Source organism: Lagopus leucura, unplaced genomic scaffold (assembly GCF_019238085.1).
Source record: "Lagopus leucura isolate 7727_CA_CO unplaced genomic scaffold, USGS_WTPT01 Super-Scaffold_810, whole genome shotgun sequence".
Classification (NCBI taxonomy): Eukaryota; Metazoa; Chordata; class Aves; order Galliformes; family Phasianidae; genus Lagopus; species Lagopus leucura.
In genome coordinates, this window is record NW_024962261.1 from 13,482,134 (window position 1) to 13,508,098 (window position 25,965).

Below are 25,965 nucleotides of genomic sequence, written 5' to 3' on the forward strand. Positions count from 1 at the left end.
TTGGCATACCAAGAGAGCTTGCAAAAAGAGGAACATCATAGGGTGAAAAAAAACATACCATCTCATATTTGTTCCTTTTTTTTCTTTTTCATTTTTTGGAGGTATGCTTGTGAGAGCTTTGTGTGAACACTGCTGAGCATTGTTATTATCTTTCTCTCTATGAGAAGGAACTCGACAGAAGATGTGCAATGCAATGTGGCTGCCGGAGTAAATTCTTCTTGGTGGGAGCAGCTGGCAGAGGCCATAGATCAAGCCCCTGCAGTCCTGGGCTGCACGCTCCCTGTCCCAGCACTGATGAGCAGCTCTCTGCTGATCTGCACTGAATTATGTGAATACCTTGTTGCCATTTCTCCTCCTCTTGAGGTTCATTGCTTCTTCCTGCTGCCTACCCCTTGCCCTCACTCAGTGTGAACATCAGGTACCCCCAGTTGGAGGAAGTACACCCAACCCAGCTGAGTACCTGGCTCCTACAGGAATGCAGGTATAAGGTGGATCTGCATTTCATTTCTTTCTGCCCACTCATGTTCTGCCTGCATTTTCATGGAAATAGAAAGCGCCTGGAGGCTTGCTGAAGTTTTAGGTCTGAATGAAAGCACTGGAGACTTGAGACTTCAAAAGGATTTTCTGTATCTTAAATATACAACCTATTGTTATGATTTTGCTGCTGTTGTTCTTTGCTGAAATTAAGCTGCAAGACAAAACTAGGTCTTGTGGGTGAAATTTTGTTAGTGCTGCATTCTCTCAGCTAGCTTGTAGCCCATTCATCATTCCTGACTCTCTTAAGTCATTTGTATGGCTGTCACATTGATGCAGTCTTTTTCTTTTGGATTGTATCTTCATTTAATAGCTGAAAGAGCTTTGTCTCTGTCAGAAAAGTTTGAACTGAAGTAAATATTTCTGAGCTCTCTCTGGAGCTTTCTCTAAATACACAGGCTTTATTAAGAGCTACTGATTTGGCTAGAGACCGTGGGACCTTCCCCATGCAAGTGCCATAGTTTAATTCCCTAGACCCATCCCGGGTCTCTTGCCAGCGTTTGTTTGCACTGAGGAGAAATTACAAATTGATCAGTTGTCTTACTTCTGCATGCTATATTTTTTTCTGTCCCCAGAGGCAGTCAGTGCCTATGGTTCTGTTGTACAACAGTCAATAAGCAGATCATCCTCCCCATCCCCTCCCCAACAGAGCTTCTGTGATTCAGACATGAGCAGGAGCACTGTGGCAGAGAGACTGGGAAAAGTGGGGATCTTCTGGGTGAGTTCTTGAAAGTCTGTTATCCCATACACTTATGTAGTAACACCAGCATTTCCTAGAGCACCATGCAGCACAAACATTTGCTGGCTAATTTTCTCTCAGACTTGCATAAATGTTTTAGTTTTAGTTTTTAGTTTTATTTTATTTCAGTGTTGCACCGCTACTGATTTCAATGTCGTGAAGAGGCGGGCTCAGACTTGCTGATGTTTGCAGTTGATTGGCAGCTGGTATCCACTCTTTCGTGCTGGGCTGTATGTCTAGACCAAGACATAAACTAGAAAAATTGTTTTTTGTCTCTTTCCTGTTGGTAAAGAAGTGTGAGATAGGCTGATAAGCTTGACAAGTGTCTCTAGGCTAGGCAAGGAGGACTTCAGATTTGTATGTCTTCATATATTAAAATTTTTCATTTGTAATCTTGTGTTTATGACTTGAATGAATGAGCAAAAGCATTTGACTTGCAATTGTTATCCTTAAATAATTATTTAGGGGCAAATAAGTGGCATATCTTATGTAAAGCAAAGAATTTACATTTAGTATAATTGAGAGCTTAATCATTATCATTCCAGATCTAATTATTGCAATGATGATAATGATAGTGATACTAATGATGATAATAGTGATGATGATGATGATGATAATGCAGTTATTATACACCCACTTCTTCATTTCCTATCTATTTTGCTGGTGTTATGCTTGCTTTTTCTCAGTGCCTCTTGTTCCTAAGGTTGGTAGTTTTGTCCTGTTCTTGATGCTATTCCTTCACTGGTAGAAAGAGGTTGTTTATTTCTTTATGTTTTGTTTTTTTTTTTCTTCCTTTAAGGATCACCTGTGGTCAGTTTTGACAGGCTTTTTCAATTTTTGTTCTTTCTTCATTGGTCTGAAAATATGATGTCTGACTTCTTTTACAGTGCCCACTGCAAAATTCTCTGTTCTCTTGTCCCTAAAAGTAAGTATTTGTTTTTGTTTTTTTTTTTCTTATTCAATTGTTTATTTTCTGTGTCCAGCCATTTTTTTTAACTTGGTGAGTTAACACTGATTGATTGCTCATACCTATGGAATACCAGTGCCAGTCCTCTGGCCCACTTCTTGTTCAACCACACCTGCATTCCTTTATAGCATGCACCATGTCTCTACTCTTTCTAGCCTCTCCTATTATGCTAGATCTTTAGTTCTATACACCACAATATTATGCTAGAGTTGTGGATATCTAATTTGACACAAAATATTGGCTTGTTACTGATGTCTGTGCAACATTGTAGGTGTATCATATGAAGAAAGTAAAATGAACCAGCAAAATTGCTCTCACCACTAAACCAAGTGAAACAAAGCTGCAGGCAGGTCAAGAAAATTTTGGGTGGGAAATCTATCAGCGTTTGGTCCTGAGGATTTTAAATAGAACATTCATGGACTGTTATCAGCAATGGCAATCTTATATTATGAGGATACATAATTTCAAAATGCCTGGACTACTCCAATAAAGAAGCCTACAAAATTTTTTTTTTGTTCATCTCCAGGTATGTCACCATTAACACCGCAGACTTGAAGCTAGTTATTTCCTTTCCATGATTCTGGTAAGCAAGTATCCCTATTGCAAAACTGGTTGCCGATGTTATCTTGAAACAACAAAAAAATTCTCAGTCTTTTCAGAAAGACTAATGTTTCTGTTTTCTCTCTTTTCATCTGCTCAGAACAATATTTAAATTTATTACTAGGTTTAGGAAATACTTCTGTTTTTACAAAGTCTGGCCAGTGGCTTTTCTATTTATAGGAATACAGCAAGAAATGGTGCATCAAAGGTCTTAGATCTGCTCTTAAATAAGTGACAGTCTTTAATGTCCGTGTAGTTCTCTGCTTATTTCCCACTGAATCCTGCAGCATCTTTTTTCTTAGCCAACAATTTTGATACAACCTAGCTAAGAAGCCAATTTTGTTTTGTGGGTAGACAGTGAAAATTCATCCTTCTTTCCTTCTCACTAAATTAAAACTATTTGAACTTTTAGATCAATTTCTAGAACAGGAATAAATGTTTGTGAAGTGGCAGGAATGATTTATGGAAGTCTATCCCTACAGTTGGACTATTCATGCTTGAATATATGTAGGAGTGGGCCTGCTGTGTCTATGTTCTGTCAACCAAGAGCCTTCAAGAATTCTCCACAATGTTTGTAAATGCATAACACTTTTTTTTCCTCATAATAAATTAACAGAACAGTACCCATTTGTATTTCTTGGTCATTTGCTCGTTAATTGCTAAGTGTACCTGCAATGTGCTATATGGATTTTTTACACTATTCTTTGGGCAACTCTGCACCATTGCTTGTCAGAGACTCTTTATGATACTGATAACTGCTTCAACAGGACTCAGCAAGTTATACTCCATGTATATGTGGCATGACTGAGAGGAACTGATGTACAGAAGTAATAATGAACTACAAAATAATATCTTAATCTCATAAACCAGGTGTATGCTCTAAGGGAGCTTTCAAACTGTTCATCACTGTAAGTTCAAAGACTCAATTTGTGCTTCTCAGCTTATTTCATCAGACCCTATTAGATGGTGGAAGGGGAAAATAAAAAGCTGACATGAAAGTAGCTTCAAATTGTATCTGTCACATTAAAGAGATTCTGTCAAAATAGAGATAAAATAGCATTCATCAGGAGACATGCTGGATTTATCCAGATAAGGATAGCTTTCCTCTGCTTGTAGACAGGATGCTCGCACAGAGGCAGTGAGAATTAAGTAAACAGAATTCTTCAAGACTGGATCTCAGATTAGAACAGCTAGAGATATTTCTTTGTTGTATGTTAAGCTAAACAAACTGGGATTTTGAAGCTCAGTACACAGGATTTCTCATTTTTTAAAAATTTCTTTTAAAAAAGATTTTGGTACACAAACAGAACCCTTACTGTAAGGATCATTGGGGTTTTTGAAGTGCAACTGTATTTAACTTCATTTTTTTGTCCTCTGAGATACTTCCTATGCTGTTGTGTGGTAGATACTAAATTAGCCCTGCAAAAAAAAAAATCTTTCATGCATCTTCTGAATGTTAAAAGGAGCCCCTTTTATGCTTCTTTCTGTTACACTTTCCTGACACTATTGGATGGAACTAGTTACGCAAAAAAAAAGTATTTTAAAGTTTTTTCCCTTTTTGTCTGTCTCTAGACAAATTATCTGATTCTCTAACGTACAGAAGCAAGACCCGCTAATAAGAAAGTCCATACAGCATTTCTTTGCTTCATCAAAATATCCTGCTGGACCAAGCTAATTTATGTAACTTACAATCAGCTGCAGTTTTTGCAACAAGAAGGGATTTTTTTTTATTCTTAGCAGGGTACTGCTAAGAACACTTAAACTGATTGTTTAAGTATGAAATGCTAAGAATCCACATTTTAAGTTATAGTAGGATTGCTGTCTTCAAAATCTTTCAGCTCTAAAGACTCCCCATTGGCTTTCTTGGGAATTGAACCATGTTTCCAGTATGCTGATTTGCACAGAGGAAAGATAGAATCTTTGGAGTGTTTAACAGAATTGACTTTCAAAAATGTATATAAGCATTAGGTTTGTATCACTAAACTTCTTATTACCTGAATCAGAAATGTAAAACCAACAGCAAATAGGAGTACTGATATTTTTACCTGATTCTTGGGGGAAATTGAGAAAAAAATTAGCTTTCACTGTGTTGATTACAAGTTGTCCTATACTTGCACACAGGTCACTGTGAACCATCTAACTGCATCTTAAAACCTGGCTCAGAGCTGAACAAAACTGGCTTTGCCAAGAAGCCTGATAGTCATCTGTGAGTACTGAGAGGACTCAAAAATCAGAGCTGTCTTTGCTCTTTTTGCCTCCCTTGCAGCATGTCTTTTGGCAGTGACTCATGGGCAGCCTGGTATGGCTGCTGTCTTTGGACAGGACTGCTCCCTGCTGCAGTTCCCCCAGAGACAGCAGTCAGACAATATGTTAATTACTTAGCACAATCTATGACTTCATTTTTTTTCAACAAAGTAAAGTTTTTGAAGCAGGGTCAGGCTCATTTTTCTTCTCAGCATTTACCTCTGGCTCATCTGGCTCTTGGGCTGGACCCAAGTTCCATCTCACTCCGTGTGGCAGTCAGTTGCTCAGTTCAGTCTTTGTGACTAAGATAATAAATGCTGTCACACAGGCAGTCTTAAACTGAATTTGTCTCTGTTACTTGCATGTCCAATTAATTTAAAAAGTGTTTTAAGATTTATATTCCTATCACACTGGTGCCAGGATTACATTAAATTTTAAGACTGCCTGATGCTGAACTTCTCTGGGTGCTGGGCAAAAGGCAAACTTTATATCTGTCTAGTCCTTTTAAGGACACACTGCATAACTCTATAACAGAAATTATGCAAATCACAAGGATAATGAACTAAGTGTTATTTAGGAGATTCTTCTTTTTGCCTTGCTCCAACAGCTCTTATAGTTGGGAGTTTACTGGATTACTTAGGGAGGAAGAAAGCAGTACCTCAGGTGTATCTTTTGCAGAACCTGTAACAGCAGGATATGTTCCACACATCTTGGCACTCTGAGTTCTTAAAGTCAGGGAGACTACAAGTTGAGTGTTGACAGATTCAAAATTTCCCTCTCAAACTCTTCGGTAGGAAATTACATCTCAATTCTTATTAAGGATTCTCTATAGTAATGACTGACATATAACCTAACAGGCAAATGGTAGTTACATATATAATAAAAAGTGATAAGAATTATCAATTTGACAACAACAAAAATTATTTTTGTGACGTGTCTGTAAAGAAAAGTTTGTGACTGCAGGGTCAAAGTCCAGTCATATTACACCTGGAAATGTTTGAGATTTGCCTGTGTGTCTCTGAGTCACAGCAGAAGTGTATCAGTCTCGAAATAAAATCTACCATACATCACTGATAATTTGCAAAGTGTCTACTAGTGGAGAAGCAGGACAGGACTACATAAGAGGTATGATATGGATTAATGGTGAGGCAGCAAAGTAGCTGTCGGTAGATAATGAGTATTTGAAAGACTACAGAGTCAGTAACACTGCAAAATCCTAACTTTATTTTGGGTTCTTATGGCAGAAAGATTTGGAAATGATAATGCTTCTGTATTTCAAGAGTGGCAATACTATGTCAGGCAATACTATGTATGATGGTTCTGCTAGAAGAAAGCTGCTGCAAAGCATTTCAGCACTGAGCACTGGGCATGTAAAAGATGACTCTTACAGTCTATGCAGCTTGTTTTTTTCACTGTATTTCTAGAAATTGCGCAGTCAGCTGATTGGACTGGGAGAAATAGATGCTTTTAAATTCAAGGAAATGCTTCCTAAAGCAGACCAAGATCCTAATGGCATTCACTGACAACATTATGATTTTGTTATGAAAGAAAGAACCACTGTAAACTTGTTTGGTATCAATGTGAATGTCATGTGTTTCCTCAGGAGATCCATTGAAATTCAGCTGTAATTACTCCACCTTTGCAGCAAAGTGTCAATGAAAGGTCCTATTCCAAACAATTAAGTAATTACCATTTTCTAACCTGCTCATCTATAATGCCGTTCTTAGGAAAAAAAGAAAAACAACCAAAAAACCCCATGCTATCTCTTTACTTCCTGTTACTTCCGTCAAATTATCAACTCAGCCTTTAAAAATTAGCTTTTTTTCTTTACGTGACAAAGGTTGCGTGTGGAAGGAGGTCATTGAATTTAGCACGCTAATAATTGAGCTTGCAAGTTTTGCTGCTGCAGATCACTTGTAGCCTTAATATAAACTACTTTTCACTTACGTAAGAGAAAGCTTATGCAGTTTAAACCTCTGAAGTGGCAGAATGCTTTCTGTGAATTTTTGTGCACTATTCTTCTGCAAGAACTTGCTTTTGTATGTTTTTCTCTTTCTTTAGCTTTCTATAATCCTTTACATAAATCTTATGTGACAATAACTTATTTTAAATTTTATCCATCTCGTAGGTGATTAGTTCTGCTTCTTCATTCAGAAAGGATGTGCATTAAAAAACAGCAAACAGCTGTTTTTCATTCTAGAGCAGGAAGCCTTGGAAGAGATGGTACAAACCTAATAAATACCATTTTATTTTTTGTTTTGAGGATGGGGCTTCTTTACATGTTGTAGGAAATGTGCAATTCCTTACTTGACACGCAGAGTTGTTGCTTACTGGAGAATGTTACATAGAAATAATAAGCAATCCCTACCATTAGCAACGTTATGTATTGTTGTGATGAAGCAGGATGAAGTTGCTGGTAATAGCACAGCTTCTGAACGCACCAAACTGAAACAGAAGGTACTGGCCCTGAGAGAACACTGTTCAGAACAAGAAAAGTGGATCAACTGCAAAACTGTTGATGGAGAGGTAACCACAGTTCTTGAACTATTTATCCATTGAAGCATTTCTTTGGTTTCTTAGCCCTTGATTATTTTAAATGACTAACAGACCTAATCTGTAGGGTAGATCACTGGACTGTGATATTTTATAAAGTATCTTGGCATACCTCATAATTTATCCAATTTATGTTATTTAAACAGAAATAGATGCACTTCTTGTGGAGAAAAGAATCTCCTCTATGAGTACATCCACACGCTCACCATTCTCCTCTAGGATATTTTCATATGGACCATTTCTAATTTTATTATAGCACAGCCAGGATGTGCAAGTGAAGACCAGAGATCAAAAGATCTCTGCAGGATCAAAAGATCCTGCAGCTCTTACTCTGCCTCCAGAAGTGTTAAACAACACCTTTCTGCTTTTGACCCTATGTTGGCAATTATGATCATGCAGCTAGATACCTGAACCACATGCAGTAAGGACCTTGCATCCACAGGAATGTCTAGTGGGGTATGTACTGACCGAAACATGTAAGTGTTCACCTGAGCAATCAGTATACTAGGATTTGCTGTCAGAATAAGATCTGTACTTACAAGACACCTTACTCACTGACAGTTGTGGATGACAGATGCATTTTCCATAGAGTAGAAATGTGTTTGCAAAGATAGGCTAATGTGGTGTCAATATATTGATGTTTTGAATATATTTCTGAATGTATTGTTTTATTCAGAACAGAGGAATAGACTCTTTCTACAGAGTCCTTCACTAAGCATCAAAACTAATCTGAGACTTAGACAAACGTCTTAGATTTAAGGGTATCAACTTTACTCTTCAGTGTAGATAAACTCTTCTAGATATTTCAAATAGATTTACTATTGAAAATAAATGAATTTCTCCAGCAGACAAATACAGCTTCCTGTATTTGCCTCTGAGTATCCAGATAGTTAATTTTATTGCAAGAGAGGCATAAAATATTTTCCCTCTTCTAGCCCTCTCTCCCTCCTCTTGCTTTTCTTTGTGTATTATAAATGCAGTTCTTCCACTTCTGCTTCGGTCCTGCTCAGCTTTACTGCTACAAAGACTGAAGCTTGGCACAGTTACTCCAGATAACTTTTTAGGCTGGAATGAGTGCACTCAATTCTCACTGCAGGCATCAGAAACCAGAAGGGATTACTGATAGCATTCTGCAGCAGGAGGAAAGGGTCAGAAAGTTGGAAACACTTTAAAGGCCAAAACTGAGTGAGAGAAGGGATGAAAAGCCTTTGGAAACTTCTATACTCCTCAAAGGTAATTAAAGGAAATTTTATAGCATAACATCTTTGAAGTGCCACTTTTTTCTTTCTAGGAGAGGTAAAGTGGGGGATTTTCTGTAATAAATAAATTCTGTAATATCCTTGAAACCTGATGGCTGACATGAGAAGGATCCACATGTCTGAGATACTGAAGATCTAGCTTCAGTGGAGCTCCACTTCTTTTATGGCAATTTCCTTATTATTACACATTACTGACTCCACCTCTTGGCATTTCTTTTTTTTCTTTTTTCATTTTGTATGAAATTGTACCACAGGAATGTTGTTCTGTTTTTCCCAATTTCACTGTCTCACTCACTGAGGTAGAAACATGAGTCCAAGTGGACCGAGTGGATTTGAGCTTTGAGCACAAATACTTCACATCTCAAGAAACAGTTGAAGATTAATTCTGCATTGAAGCAATTGCTTGTGAAAATCATTTGAAAGGATTTTTGTTCTTGTGTGATGAGCTGAAGAAGTTTCCAACCACTGGAGGCACTGTGTCTAGAAAATCCTTCTAAGAGAATGAGTGGACCAGAAAATCTATCTCTTTCTGAGTTCCATCCTTACACAATAACAATTAAATACAACTATGCAGATCACTCCAAAAGAAATGCTTCCTATCATTTTCCATGGAAACTACAACAAAGAGTAGAAGAACACTATTTGATAGAGCAAATAACTCAGCATAAAACAAGGCTTTTTTCAATGTAATCATGACCATTAGCTATGCTTTTTCACCAGTGGCGAACAGAACCCTGTCTTTAAGACAAGAAGAACCAACACAGCACAGAATATATGAAAATGAATAGGTCCATACATTATTAGATAAATAAACACTCTTCACTAAAGACCACAGCTCAACTGTCTAAGTTCTAATAATAAGTCTAAGTCTAATAATTTAGAATATTTTAGAACAAATAGAAGTGTACTGATGTGAACATACTTAATACTTGCTCATTATATTTTAATTGATATGACCTATAACTTTTAAAAACAAAATAATGCCGTTATATTTCCAAAATACATAAGTATGAGTAGTAGTAACTGGTTCAATTACTTCTCTGTCCAATGCACGCAATTGTTAATGTGTCCTAAATTTAAGTGTTTTCCAGCATCTCTCTCAAAAATACATCTTCCTCAATAAAATGTATGTTTGTCAAAAGAATCTCGCAGGTATTAACAAGAAGGACTTTAGACACAGATTTCACTTTAAAAAAAAACACCCTAAATTTGTTAATAATACAAGGCTTGATGAAGGCTGTTTCAGGCCAGCTTGACCACTGTCTCCTGCGAGGACCTGAAAGCTCCTGAAAGGACCATAGAATCTTGTAGCACTAATTATCTCTTTCCTTGTCCCTGCATCACACTCTGTAAAGAAGGGATGAACATGCAAGTAGCAAAATTGGCCAGCTCATCTGCCTTTTCTGTTTCTGAAAGGCCTTATCTAAGTGGTACTTTCTGAGATAAACTGAAGCAACTTGTGATACTGTGAAAGCACCTTTCAAAACTTTATGCTAAGCTAACAGGCACAATATTGAATGATCTGGTATGACATCGATTTAAACAACTCAAATGTCTGTATAAATCTACTATTTTTCATATGCTGTTGATTTTCTCATCATGTCTCCAGAAAGCTTTCTGCTATGTACAATATATTGTTTGGTGAAATTAGAGATTAAGGTGTCTTCATTTACTACTGCAGTAAAACTATTTTGAGCCTGAAAATATAATAAAAAATTTAATATCACATTTCATGTTAAAGCTACTGGTGGAACTTGATCTTTTGTCATTTTCTGAGTAGAGTGATGAAAAGCCTCTCCATGCACCCACAGTTTCAGATGAGAACACCATAGAGAGCAAGACAGAACAAGAGAGAAAGAAGGCTGAATCCTTCATGCAGACATTTCCCAGAAACATTGCTTTTTCTCCTTCCCCGTTTGTAGTTGCCTATTTAGTATCTAGGATTATAAACTCAACAGTACTGGCACAAAGAGATGAGTGAATGTTGGAACAGGAGCCTTCATTTGAGAGTGCTCATGGTTTTTTACTTTAATTAGCACTTTAAAGCATTTTATATAGTATTCAAAACAAAATAGAAAAGCAGCAGTCCTGTTGGGATTCTTCCTGTTGTGAATCTCTATCAGGCTTTCTGTGCGCAGCTGCTTTTAAAAGACACTAAGAACCATGTGGAAAATCATGGAAGAAATGATATGGTGGGCACATTAAAGAAACAGCTGTATCAATCAGAAATTTAAGCTTAATTGTTAAAAGACCTTCTTTCTCTATCTCTCTGTTTATATAATTAACAACCAAATAAACTGTTTCTGTTTTGTGCACACATTTCATGCTGTCAGGAAAGGGCCAGTGAGTTAATGATATTGTGTTCCTCATCTGTTTCTTGATCCAATTTCTCCTGACGAAATTATTCATTCTGCTTGTGATTAAACTGGTGATAAAACTTCCCCTGGGTCCAGTGGGACAGGACAATCTTCAAAGCGTTGTTGTTTATGCCTCACTTGAGGAAGATTATTGAAAGATTTTATCTGCTTCTTTTTCATAAGCAGTGAATTTGAAACATGAAGCATTCTGAAGTTGGACTTCTAAGAAGGTTTAATGGGCATAAATTAGAACAAGAAAGAACAGACCACTTGGTTTTGTGGTCTTTTTTTGCATCTCATATTTTAAGCATATTATTTCCAGAGCCACCTTAGATTAGGAATCAAAGGACTGATGGGATTTATGGTAATCTTCCTTTTCTCCAGAAAAAGAAATTCTCGGGGGTTTTAGTTTTGCTTGGAACTAAATTAAGTCTTTAAACAGCATTACCATTCTCTAAGTTTCTCTAATGCCAGTTCTTTTATATCCTCATATCTGGAAACCCACACCTAAGAAAAATTTTAATTGCTCATCTGACTGTGAGTCAGGTAAGCTCTGTGGCCCAGGCTGTTGAAAGGCCTTATCCTGAAATACTGCATGTGGTATGTTCCTTCTGAAATCAGCTTTCCTTCAGTAGGAGTTGTGGGTTTGGATTTTGGGAGTGAACTGCAAAGAGAGTCAGCAAGTCTATGGTTTGGTGGACAGATCTTCACTGCACAAAGGCTAGAGATGCAGGTTGGCCTGACTGTAGTGCATTGTTAACAGAAACAGGAGATGTTTTTGTAGAAAACCTTAAGATTTAATTGATTTTTTTTGCAGGAGATTCTTATTTTCAACTTGTGAACTTGAAATGCTGTTTACTGATAATGATAAAAATTCCCACTTGTGGAGATCATTTGTCGTTCTCTCCTTTATCTTAGTGACTCAACCACCTCCCTGGGGAACCAATTCCAGTGCTTAATAATCTTTCCTGTAAAGATTTCTGATATCCAAACTAAACTTATCCTGGTGCAACTTGAGGCCATTTCTCCTCATCCTGTCACCTGTTAACAGTGAGAAGAGACAAACCTGGCTTCGCTGTAAGCACCTTTCAGATATTGGAAGAGAGCAACAATGTCTCCCCACAGTCTCCTTTTCTCCAGACTGAACAGCCCCAGTTCCTTCAGTCACTCCAGGCCCTTCACCAGCCACCAGATGTGGCTTCCCATTAGGAGTCCTGTTTCATAACCCACTTTACGATAAACCCAAGTGCAATTGCTAGTCCACACATAGATATCACCTGGTTGAATATAATTCAGACAATAAATTCCCCAAGCAGGATGTTGGATTGGTCATGGACATGTATTCCTAACTTCCCAGGGAGTACTGTGGTCTATTCTGCTGTTGCTTGCCAGCCATTCAGGGCTGATAGGAGTTGAAACCCAGGGCCAGGTTTCAAGTCTCAAGGGTCTTTCATAGACCCAACAGTTATTGTTATAGACATTTGCTACTTGTTCAGCCATTCGATTAAAAGAGTTTTTTATACTATCCCTCTCATCCCCAAAGTCTCCGGGGTGATAATTGATGGTTACAGGGGTTGCAGCCCAAACAATACACCAAAATAACAAGAATGACATTTTGCTCAAATGTAAAAATATAATGCAAAAATGTAAAAATATAATGCAAAAATGTAAAAATAAAATGCAAAGATAATCACCAAAACACAAATGATTAAAGTCAGGCGTTGGCCTTTCTGTGTTCAGTCAAGGTCCCACAAGGGTCTTCTGTAAAATAAAACAAGATATTGACTTGCCCTTTTCTGGGCTTTGGTCATATGGTTAAAATGAGAGAATAATCCATCAAGTCTTGATTTTATATCCCTTTTCCTGGGCATCCTTAACTTCCCAAGCATATTTCTTAAGGAATCAAGGTTAGGTGAACTGGCCCCACATTCGGCAAGTCAACCAACAAAGGCTGGCCAGGGAGATAAGAGTTTACTTAGCTTTTCTGCATCTGGATCGAGAGTAATGGCTAAGAGTGGTAGGGCCTGGGACAGAAGGTGTTAAATCAAAGACAGCCATTAATTCCCCACATTTCCATACTTTTCTTTCATGCTTGGTGAAGGCATCTGTGAACCAGATATTCTGTAACTGGTCTGAGTATGGGGTAGCAGTCTGGATGAGGGGAGAGGATCAGTATTAGTGGCAGAGGGAATATCATCCTGTATAGCAGGTTTCAGAACACCCTCTGTGACTGTAAAGATATTACAATAATGTTCGATTTGAGCATACCACTTTCAGATAGAAACACATTGTGCCACCCTGTCAGGTGGAGGAGTGCCAGACATTGCTGACTTGATAACTTAATAGCCAGGCTATCAACAAACAGGCCCCTCTCCCGCTGAGAATATTGTTTATCTGCATCTTTGAAGCTGCAGGAATAAAATCCAATAGGTCTAATGAGACCGTCTGGACCCTTTTGCCAGAGATGTATAGCCAATCCTGATTAATCCATTCTATTTTAACAGGGCTGGAAAGATGGATGAGATGCAAAGCCTGGTGGGTGGCAGCCTCCAGTATTAGGAACTGCAAGGTCTGCTCATGTATTTGGGTCCACTCTAATGAGGCTCCCTTCCACAGTAAATCATATAACCATTGTGCAATCATAGAGAATTTAGGGATATGCTTTCTCCAGAAAACCAAAAGACAGAGAACATGTTGTAACTCCTTTTTATTCTCTGACCTTTTAAGTTGGCCTAAGCCTGAGAGGGTATCCTGCAGAATGCAGGCCCTATCACTTTTCCACCAAATGCCCCAAAATTTTACCTCACCAGGTGGGGACTGAATTTTGTCTGGTCAGATTCGACTTTTATAAGTGTTTGATTATTTTGTCATGCATTGTTTTTACTGGTGTCAATTGCTCACTTCCTACAAGGATATCATCCGTAGCTCCTGAGGCTAATCCATTAATTCAGCCTTACAGATGGTGAAAAAAAGGCTGTCTGCTCTCCATTAGTAAGTATCAACTGAAGTTCTCCCTTCTGAGAACTAGATGGATGATCTCATTGGATTCTTCTGTGATTAATAATTTTACTGTCATGGGTTGGGAAAGAGTTAATTTTCTTCTCAGAAACTTGTATGTGTTTTGATGTTTTTTGATGGAAACAGTGTTGATAACAGTTTTCATTGTAGCAGAGCAATGCTTATGCAGTCAATTAATTTTCTACTTCTGGTGCTGCCCTGCCAGTTAGGAAGCTGGGTTAGGGATACTGCCTATAAGGAGCTGGGAGGGGATATTGCCAGGACAGCTGACCCAAGGACAGCTGATAAGAGAGACAGTCCACACCATATGGCATCGTATTCCAATAAAAGCTAGGATAAAGAGGGAGAAAAGGGGACATTTGAGGTGACGATTTTGCCTTCCCAAAAAGCCATTATTTGTGATGAGCTTCACTTTTTTTGGAAGGGCTGAACATTTGCTTGCAGATGGAAAGCAGAGAATGAATTCTTTGTTTTTCTTCACTTGCACATGCAGCTTTAACTTTATTTGGTAAACTGTTTTATCTCAGCCTGTGTATTTTTGAACTTTTATCTTTCCAGTTCTCTTCCCCTACCAGCTCAGAAAAATGATTGAGTGGTTGTGCAGTGCTAAGCTGCTTATGGGGTTACACCACAACACTGACTCTTACCTCTCAGCCATGAGCCATTCCAGAGAACACCAAACCTTACAGGAGTAAAATTGTTTCTGCTCCTGAGCCAATTTTAGATGCAAAAGCCACTAACAGTCAAGTAGCTTTTTCCTAAGCTGAGCTATTTGGACAGTATGATACTTCTGTGAAATTTATTTGACACTTTATGTGAATATTACCCGCTGTGACATGTGAGAAATTCACTTCCATGCACACAGAAATTATTGCAATAAAGGGATTTTTTTGAACTTTTTACTTTGATGCTCTTTGAACTGGGAAAGAAAAAAAATACATGAATCAAAAAGTGTTTCAAAGCAACAACTACACAGCTGCAAAGAGTTGGGATCCCTAGCAGGTTGACTAGATGAGTACAACAGAATTATATTATAATAAGCATCTGCACTGATTTCTCCCCCACTTCCTCCTATTGGAATGCCGTCTCCCTAATCTCTGCAGAACAGCGCAGCACTTTTGTGCTTGGATCCCTACCACTTCTTTGTGTACACAGATATGAGTGATGAATATGGGGATGAAAACCATTTGAGCTGATCTGGAAGGAAAATTCTGAATTCTGACCTTAGGCTTCTGTAATACAGTGACAGATTTCATATAAAGATCAAAGATAATAAAAACAAACCAAATACGTTCAACTGATGAATCTGTTTTTACAAGTTTTACAAGGACTGTCTTGAGAGCTATTACTACTGTTGCTCAAATAGCTTCATTTTGCACAATTTAAGGCACTTCATACACTGTTTTCTTAGTAGCATTATATTATTATTATGGTGACTAGCCTTGTGGGCTGTTTCAAACTCTGTCTGAAACTCCAGAACCAACTTAACTCAACAAGGATCAGAACGATCACAAAGATGAATGCAGGCTAAGCAATGAATGGATTGAGAACAGCTCTGCAGAGAAGAACTTAGGTATTCTGGTTGATGAAAATCTTAACACAAACTGGCACTTTCTGCTTACATTGCAGAAAGCCAGCCATATCCTTGGCTTTATCAAAAGAAGTGTGGCCAGCAGGTCAAGGATGTGATTGTCCCTTACTACTGTATTCTCTTATATCCAGTCTGCAGTCCCCATCTGGAATCCAGTTCTGCAGCCCCCAGCATAAGAGAGACATGAAGAGTCCAGATGAATGCCCTTCTCCTACAAAGAAATGCTGAGGAGGGTTGTTTAGCCAAGTGATGAGAAGGATCCAGGGAGACTTTACTGAAGCCTTTCAGTACTTAAAGTGGGCTTATAAGAGAGATGGAGAGAGACTTTTTTACAAGGGCTTGTAGGACAAGGGGCAATGGTTTTAAATTGGAAATGATTTAGATTAGATATAAGGAAGAAACTCTTCACTATGAGAGCAGTGAGGCACTGTAACAGGTTGCCCAGAGAAACTGTGGATCCTCCATCCCTGGAAGTATTCAAGGCCAAGTTAGGTGAGGCTTTGTGCAGCCTGATCTAGTAAGAGATGTTTGACTAGCTCTTTAAAGGTACCTCCTGAACCAAACATTTTTATAATTCTATGACTCTGTGGTTCGATGGTTCTAAATACAATTTAAAATTCTGAACCTAAAATTGTGGGCTGATTTTTTGCAGATTAGCAATCTGCAGACAGCTAAGCTCTACACAGTCTCCTACAAACGCACAATAGGATGAGGGAGAGAATCAGAAAGGCAAAAGTGATAAAACTCTCAGGACATAAGGACAATTTAATAAGTGCAAGGAGAAAAAATACCCAAGTGGTGCAAGAGCAATCACTCACCATTTTCGAAGTTACCCTGCAAAACTGTTCCCTTTGCCCATCAGTTTAAATTCTTGCACACTGCTAGCCTACTTAGTGGGGTGGGAAAAAAGCAAGAAACAGAGAAATTGTTGTGCAGGCACTGTTCAGCAATAGATAAAACACTAGTGTATTACCAATACTGTTTTGGTCAGAAAGCCAAGATATACACACTATATGAGCTTTTTTAAAGAAAACTAACTCCATCTCAGCCAGATCCTGTACATAATTAAAATATAAAATTATTTCCACCTGTTTGCTCAACTAAAATATTTTTTACCATATCAATTTTGAATATTAATGATATGAAACATTTTCCATTGTTCTGTTGTTTATAGGACATAGAATTCAATTCAATGAAGAGTTGTCGGTGCAATTACCATGAGTAATCTGCAAAAAATCTCATCAAGGACATAAGGTTGTATATTACAGCAAGGATATTAAATGAACTACCTTATTCTACATGGCAGCCAGTGCTAAGCGATTTGTTTTCAGAAGAGCAGTTCATTTCTCCTCCTGGTTTCTTTTCATGCTGCTTTAGAGAACTTTCTTGCTGGGACATATGTACATCTTCAAAGCAGTCTCAGTCCCACTTTCAACAAAGAAATATATGCCACACTGCTTAAAAACATTGAATCCCTAGAAATCTCCCACTGAAACCTGTGAGATTTTGGTCTTTGGAAGCTTATTAAGCAAACTTTAAAAGTCTTCAGAAGTGAATTGGAGTTACATTACATTTCAGTGGGATTTGAACTTCCAAGGCCACAAATTACTTCAAAAATAGAACTGTAGGTCTTTTGAAAATGCTGTCCTGGGTTCACTGAAATGTAATTGATCTGATCTAGTTGAACTGTATCACTGTTTGAGGTTCTTATCACTGGGATTGGTATTCCAACTCTCATTAATAAATAGATTTTTTTTTTAAGTGTTGCAAAAACTCTTGGTTGCTTAATCAAGTAGGTCAGTGACTACTTGAGAATTTTGTAAAGGACTGAGGCTCATAACTTCCATTTAGTACCTAAGCTATCTAAGGAGACACTATCAAAAAGTGAATTAGAGGCTGTATCCATAGGTAGTCAAATAGTTGTAAGTACGCTTATACGATCTGATGTACAATGTACATAGTTTACTTGCTCTGTTTATAAAAATGGATACCGATGTGTTCTTTTCCGATGTGTGTTCCTGCTGCACTTCTGCTTTTGGAGACAGTAGTTAAAAAATAAAGAATTGCCTCTGAATTGCCAATATTGCAAATGTGGTACTAATTTTTGTAGTCCTTGTTGTATTATCAGTAATTTTGAAAAAAAAAAATATCCTGAAATAATGTAGATATGGATCTTTCTTACTATTGTCTTTCATTTCTGTCAACAGTATACAGTATCAATCAATAAATGAAGAAAAGCTAAGGATGTACAATATTCCATGGGGCATAGGGATATTTTCTTGGTTTAGAAATTAAAAACACCATGTCCTGTGCACCAGAAGATCTGCACTAGTACACTGCACAGAGCTCCACACATAGGAACACAGAAGTTATGTACCTTAAAAGAACCAATGTTTTACACTGTACCACTCATATAGAGACAACGTGAGGTTTTAATGGGATTGGACTCTGGAAAAAGTAGTTTTTCGCCTTCTCCAGGGGTTGGTTAAGGCTTTTATTTTTCTCCACTGTGTGGCCTTGGCTTATGTTATGATAAAATTGGCAACAGAGAAACTAATGTGGTACGTGAATTTGGCACTGCAGTCATCTCTGGATTTTGGAAACCATATCGCTAGTGCTATTAGTAATTATACACTTTGCTTTGCTTCCCTTTCTCTTTTAAATTTATGTCTTTCCATAGGCTAGTTATAATAGCTCTTGAGAATTTTGAATATCCTTGTCATATTCATGCTCCTATTGCTATGTGATATGAATGTGTTTCAGGTTATGTTTAAGATTACAAAATTATATCAGAATGGTACCCAGAGATCTGCCCCAAGGTGGGATAATTATGAGTGGCAGGGAGTGTGGGATGGAATGGGCAAGTGCCTAAAGCAGTGGGCACCCCCAGTGATTTGGCCTTTACTTCTGAACTACTGAAAGTCCTGAAAAACTTGTATAACATTTGGAAAAAGTCTGCTGTTGCCTTGGTAATCCTGAAATGATGTAAATCATTGCAGCATGCTGGTGCCTAGCCTATTCCTACTAAGCTATATTCTACACTCCTCAAGGGAAGGAAAATGCTTCTGAAATTAGAAAAGCTAGAAAGCTGGGCCTGGGTGAACTTGATGAGGCTCAACACGGCAAAGTGCAAAGTTTTGAACTTGGGCCAGAGGAATCCCATACAGACTGCAAGGAGCAGTTCTTGAGAGCAGCCTTGCAGAGAAGGACCTGGCAGTCTTGATAGATGAAAAGCTTAACGTGAGCCAGCAAGGCACCCTTGCGGCTTGGAAAGCAAATGGTATCCTGGGCTCCATCACAAGAGGGGTGCCCAGCAGGGACAGGGACATGATTTTCCCCCTCTACTCTGCTCTTGTGAGGCCCCATCTGAACTACTATGTCCAGGTCTGGAGCCCCCAGTACAAGAAAGACCAGGAGGATAGGGAGCTGTTGGAGAGGGTCCAGAGGAAAGCCACGAAGATGATCAGGGGACTGGAGCACCTCCCTTATGAAGACAGGCTGAGGGAGCTGGGCTTGTTCAGCCTGGAGAAAAGAAGGCTGCGGGGTGACCTCATTGCAGTCTTTCAGAACCCAAAAGGAGCCTACAAACAGGAGGGGAATCAACTCTTTGAAAGGGTAGATAACAGCAGGACAAGGGGAAATGGTTTTAAGTTGAGGGAGGGAAGACTTGAGTTAGACATCAGCGGGAGGTTCTTTACAGAGAGAGTGATGAGGTGCTGGAACAGACTGCCCAGAGAGGTTGTGGATGCCCCGTCCCTGGAGGTGTTCAAGGCCAGGTTGGATGGGGCTCTGGGCAGCCATGGTATTAAATGTGGAAGTTGGTGGCCCTGCCTGTGGCAGGGAGGTTGGAGATTCATGATCCTTGAGGTCCCTTCCAACCCCGGCCAGTCTGTGATTCTGTGAATCTGATACAATGTAATAGACTCTCCAAATCCTGTGACTGACCTTGTAGTTCCTGCAACAGATCCTGCAGTTGCTCCAACCGCTACAACGGGTCCTGTAGCTGCTCCAAGCATTGCAGCCAGAAAAAGAGAAAACTCTCAGGGCAGGTGCACTGTGCCTAGAGATTGCTACCTATCATTGCTCCAACCCCTGCAATGAGCCCTGCATCTGTTCCAACCCTTGTGATAGATCCTGCAACTGTCCCAGTCCCTGCAATGAGCCCTGGAGTTGCTCTGACCTTTGTGACAGTCCTGTAGTTGATCTAACCCTAATGAAGGGCCCTGCAGGTGCGATCATCTTCATAACCAGTCCTTCGCCCACTCCAATTCCTTTGACAAGCCTCACAGTCCAACCAGAAAACCAACCAGTACCAGTGTCAACTGACCCTATAAAACAAGATGAAAAACATGTCTACAAAAGTCAGAATGTAAGTTCTTGTATGGCTTGTAAGTTCAGAGAAGAAGAAGTTGGAGTGAGGCCGTTACAAAAATGGTAGGAGAAAGAAGAGACAGAAGCCATCCAACTCCTAACACTGAGTGAGCTGTGAGATTTGTGTAAGGATTATGGCCATCATCCATGGCACAGCTGAGCACATTGCCACCTCACTGTTCCAGTGATGGGATGGTGGAGCCATTAGCCTGGACATAGTGGACAGTGAAGCCAACTAGCTGAGATCTCTTTCTAGGGAAAGTGTCAGTGACGAAGCAATTGGAAAAAGGACAAAGTCTTTCACCCTCTGGTGGTGACTCTTGTTAGCCATGCAGGAAAGATATCTCTTCAAGGGACACCTGGTATTAAACTCAGGTAAATGGACCACCACGGAGAAAGGCATTCAGCAGTTGACAGAACTAGCTCTTGCAGAGATGATGTATGGTATTAACTTGATAATAACACCAACTCCCAAGATCCAGATGGCATCAATGTGTATGCGACTTAGGTGGTGGAGAGTAACGCAGAGTGCGCCATCATTGTATACTAGCACCAAGGAAGGAATGAACTGGAAAGGCAATGAAAAACCAGTGGTGGATGAAGTGGTTAACCTACTGTGACAATATGAAGATAGTCACTCTTCCTCCCCATGGCCTGTGTCTCAGTTGTGGCAAAACTGTCCCTGGAGTACCAGCAATTCAAAGACAATACATCTTGCTCTCCACCTGTACAAATCAACGTCTCAGCTATTAGAAATAAGCGTTCCTCAGCTCAAGGGAGAGAATATCATGGGTACACATCTTGTACTATTCTATGTTTTTGACTACGTAACCATGAAAAAGATATGAGGAAGTTGGATGGAAACCCACTTTGTCCCTACAGGCATGGGTGCATGAGTTGCAGTGTAAAACAATTACACTAGAGGGTCCTTCCAGGAAAACAGCAACTCAGAATTACAGCGCGCAGTTCTCCGGACTGAGAAGTTAGTTTGATTTTTATCTCTGTGGTTGCCAATGAGCCTTCTGGTTCTCATACACAAGAGATAAGTAATAAATACAACAACCAGAACAAAAGGGGCCCTGCCTCCAGCCAGATTTATTGGACTGTGTGGATTGATGGAAAAACAGAACGGCTGGAAGGGACCTCCAGAGATCATCAAGTCCTACCCCACCGCAAAGCAGGCTCCCTACAGTAGGCTGCACAGGTAGGCATCCAGGAGAGTCCTGAATATCTCCAGAGAAGGAGAATCCACAACCTCCCTGGGCAGCCTGTTCTACTGCTCCATCACCCTCACTGTGAAGAACTTCCTTTGCATATTGGTGCAGAAATTCCTGTGCTCAAGTTTATGGCTGTTTCCCCTTGTCCTCTCCCCACAGACTGCTGAAAGGAGGTTGGTCATGTCCCTTTGACTCTCACACTTAAGACATTTATAAACATTAATAAGATCCCTCTCAGTCTTCTTTTCTCTAGGCCGAACAGACCCAGGTCACTCAGCCTTTTCACACAGGGGAGACACTCCAGGCCCTTTATCATCTTTGTGGCCCTCTGCTGGCCTCTCTGCAAGAGATCCGTATGTATTTCGTACCGGGTTGCCCAGAACTGGATACAGTACTCCAGATGAAGCCTGACCAGGGCAGTAGAGGGGAAGGATCACCTCCCTTGGCATGCTGGCCACACTCCTTTTAATGCACCCCAGGATCCCACTGGCCTTCTTGGCCACCAGGACACACTGCTGGCTCATGGCCAACCTCTTGTCAACCAGGACCTCCGTATCCTTTTCCGCAGAGCTCCTCTCCAGCAGGTCGTGTCCCAACCTGTACTGATTCTCGTGGTTATTCCTTCCCAGGTGCAAGCCTCTGTGCTCGCTTTTGTTAAACCTCATCTGGTTTCTTGTTGCCCAGCTTTCCAGTCTGTCCAGGTTTTGCTGAATGGTAGCACAGTCTTCTGCAGTGTCAGTCACTTCTCCCAAATCGTCGTAAGACACATTAATGCATTTTTTGAGCGTTGCTTTGGATACCAGATTTGAAGTTCTGGATTTCAGAACATGGAAGTTTATTGCATTTGTGCCTAATGTAGGCAGCAAGAACTAAAAATACAGTGTGCCATCTGTAATGGAACTGTATTGTATTAATTCCCTACACATATATCCTGGAATATCCCTGAAACTACAAATAGAATTACAGCACAGTCATTGCCAGCCTATCCCAAGAATGTTAACATGGATCTGAGGAAAACAGAAAAGAAGTGTGAAATTAGAACATAAACATAAACACAACCTCTCCCTATCTGTTTCTGCAGAGCTCCTCTCCAGTAAGTCGTGTCCCAACCTGTATTGTCTCTTCCTTCTCAGGTGCAAGTTTCTGCACTTACTAATATTCAGCAGCCTGGCACATCAGAACCACCAAAATACGAGGCTATAGTGGACACTGCATAGCGTATTCTGATGTCATCAAGTTATAACGCAGCAAAACCCACCTATATTTCTAAATTGACACTGAAATATAAGTTAACTGCATTGGAGGATGAAGTGAGCCTAACTGGAAGTGAGTGCCAAAAGCTACCAATTGCCACAGACAATTGCCAATTGACCCAGAGACTCTGTATATTCTTGATATTGATTATCTTTGGAGAGATACCCCAAAAGGGCAAAGCCCACAGGCTTTGGAATAGTTGCCTTGGAGATGGAGGAGCTGTCTATTTTGTCTGGTCTTTCAGAGGACCTTTCTAGAGTGGGGTTGCTAAGAGCAGAAGGGCAGCAGGTGCTGATTGCTACTGCAACTGTGAACCAGTGAAAATATTGTACCAACTGGGACTCCCTGATTCCCATTCATCAGCAGATTCATCAACTGGAGAATCAAGAATTTATCAGCAAGACTAGCTCCCCTTCAGTAGTCCCATATAACCAACGTGAAATTCCAGTGGAGAGTGATCTACCATGGCCTGAGTGAAGTCACACCACCACTAAGCGCCGCTGTGCCAGTCATGCCAGATCTTCAATATGAACTTGAGTCAAAGTTAGCCACATTAGTGACATTCTCAATACATTTTTCTCAGTTGTCCTGAGAGCAGATTGCAGGCCGCAGTTTGCTTGTACTTGGAGGAGTTTTCAGTACACCTGGAATCGAGTGCCCCAGGGGTGTAAATACAGCTCTACCATTGTCATTGGCTGATCCAGACTGCACTGGAACACCTGCAATACACTGATGATATCATTGTACGGGGGAACACAGTAGAGGTTTTGAGAAAGGGGCAGAGAACTGTTGTAACCTTCACCCGTTCGTTTTTCCTGGGAGACCGCAGCTTGGCCAATTACCGAGGTGACACCAATATGGTGAACAGCAAAATGGCGCTTTAATGGAACGAACACGTGCTTATATATGGAGGGGGAGGTCCTAACGCGTTACAACCCGAAGAGGGCGCAAGCGCCTAATACAACAGAGAACTTGCACAGGAGATTCAGTTCTTAAGAATAAAACAGCAAGATAGATGTCATCAGATCCGTATGGATGTGATCAATAAAATAACTGACATGTCTTCACCAGATAAAAAAAAAGAAAACACAAGCTTTCTTAGGTGTTGTGGGTTTCTAGAGAATCCATATTCTTGGATCACGGTCTGACTGTAAACTCCTTATCAATTGATCCAGAAGAATTATTTTATTTGGGGCCCTAGGCAACAAACCTTTGACAAATCAAACAGGAGTTTGTTCATGAAGCATTCCTCACACCAGTCCGGACAGGACAAAGTATAAGTAACATGTTCTACATTACAGCTGTTGAGAATGGCCATACTTGCATCCCGTGGCAGAAAGCACCAGAGGAGACAGAAGGTCGACCTCTGTTTTTGGAGTTGAAGGTATGGAGGATCTAAAGCCCTCTCTACTCCAGCTGAAAAAGAAATACTGGCAGTATATGAAGGCCTTCTTTGGAAACGGTTGGTGCTGAATCACAGCTCATTTTGTCACTGTCTGTGCTGGGCTAGATGCTGAAAGGGAGAGTAACCTCTACATATAATGCAACTGATGCTGTATAGAGTAAGCAGATTACACTGATCACTCAGTGGGCTTGAATAGGGAATCCCAGTGTCTTATCCCACACAGTAGTTTTGAGGGAGGTGAATCTTTTTCTATCTCCTAGGTCATATTGCCCCTAGTCAGCAAGGGATTGCTCACATAATGGAGTCTTCCAAGACTCAGAAGAATAAAGCACATCAATTTATTGAGAACTTTCTTAGCAACAACTAATACTCTGAGGTAAAATTGGCTGATTTTCTAATTATGATAAATAAGCATTACAAGTAAGTAAAAAATATTACAGTAAGTATTACAAGTAAAACAATATTAGGCAACAACTACTACAATAATAAAAGAAGATAAAGAGAAAATATAAAAAATGGGGAAAGAGAAACGAATATAAACATAGCAAGCAGAGCAGTTCACTCCTTGATCCAGTGATGTCTTGTGTCAGGTGCTGATTTTCAGTAGTGGTGGGTTGTCCAAAGTTTTGTTGTTCAGTTAATGACTGATGACAACAGTATAAACTCTTACTTATCATCCAAAGTGGTTAAGCCTGCTCTTTTGGAGTGACAGCTTCTGACTTCAGGATCTCAGCAGGAACTCCTTTGTTCTTTCCTTCCAGGCCTTGTAAATTTATGTCAGCAGATAAGAGGAAGCAGGGAGACACCAGCTTGTATCTTGTCTTCAAAGGATACAATAATATTATCTCCCAGTTTCCTGTATCAAGCTAGTTTAATTTCCCCAAGTCTTCAGCCAAGAAAGGGCCTTCCAAGTTGAAGGCAAACAACTGCAAATGAATGCTTTCAAATATAAATGTTGATTGTCTCATGTTGATTTGAAGTACTCCTTACAGCTGAAGACACTTGCAGTCATTCAGGAATTTTCAAAATCATTATGGATTGACTTGAAGGCAAAGATTTTGGAATATTCCCAGAAGACGAAGGGACACACATTGAAGAAGCTCCACTATGTAATAAAATGCCAGAAACTGAGAATGTACCATGTTTTCTGCTGGGTCCTGTGGGAAAGCATTGGAGGTGGAAAGATACTTGGAGTCCCACATGATAAGCTGCAGAAGCTACTGAAGAAAAGGACAGATTGAACCAATTTGCAGAAGTGAATTTCATTCAGCTGGCATTAGGCATTGCTGCATGAGAAAAATGGACAGTCTACCTTAGCACTGGTGACAAATGCCCTATGGACTTGAATACAAGAAAAAAGTATTTTTACAGTGAAGGTGATGAAGCACTGGAATGGATTGCTTGGAGAAGTGATGGATGGATTCAAGATCAGACTGGATGGGGCTCTGAGTAACCTGATCTAGCTGTAGATATTCCTGTTCATTCCAAGTTAGTTGGACTCTAGATGACCTTTATAGGTCCCTTCGTACTCTTATGTTTACAGCAATGGAAGTAGAACAACTGAGAGTGCAGAGACAAACCTACTTAGGCCACTACATTGTGGAAAAATATTGCTGCCTGGGTGGAGAAGATGGTTATAAAGATATGTCATGTAGATGCTCATATATCCAAGTCCTTCCTCTAAAGAATATCAAAACCACCAGCAGATAGATCAGGTCACTAAGGTGGAAATAGCTCAGCTAGATTTGGACTGGCAGCATAAATTATTTCTAGCTTGATGGGCCCGTTATGCTTCAGGCCATCAAGAGGATATGCAATGTATAGTTGGGATTGAGGGATGGAATTGACTATGGATG

At 39.8% G+C, this 25,965-nt stretch overlaps 1 long non-coding RNA gene across 2 annotated transcripts; it reads left to right on the top strand.

The window, feature by feature from the left end:
• Positions 1–1,176: 1,176 nt before the first annotated feature.
• LOC122177136 lies at positions 1,177–17,359 on the top strand. 2 transcript variants are annotated; one of them, XR_006177959.1, is made up of 5 exons: positions 1,177–1,252; positions 2,161–2,198; positions 2,767–2,823; positions 7,485–7,610; positions 17,037–17,359. It is a non-coding gene; the product is annotated as an uncharacterized LOC122177136 (long non-coding RNA). The 2 variants fall into 2 exon arrangements; XR_006177960.1 differs by having other exon boundaries at positions 7,488–7,610.
• The last annotated feature ends 8,606 nt before the right edge of the window (positions 17,360–25,965 follow it).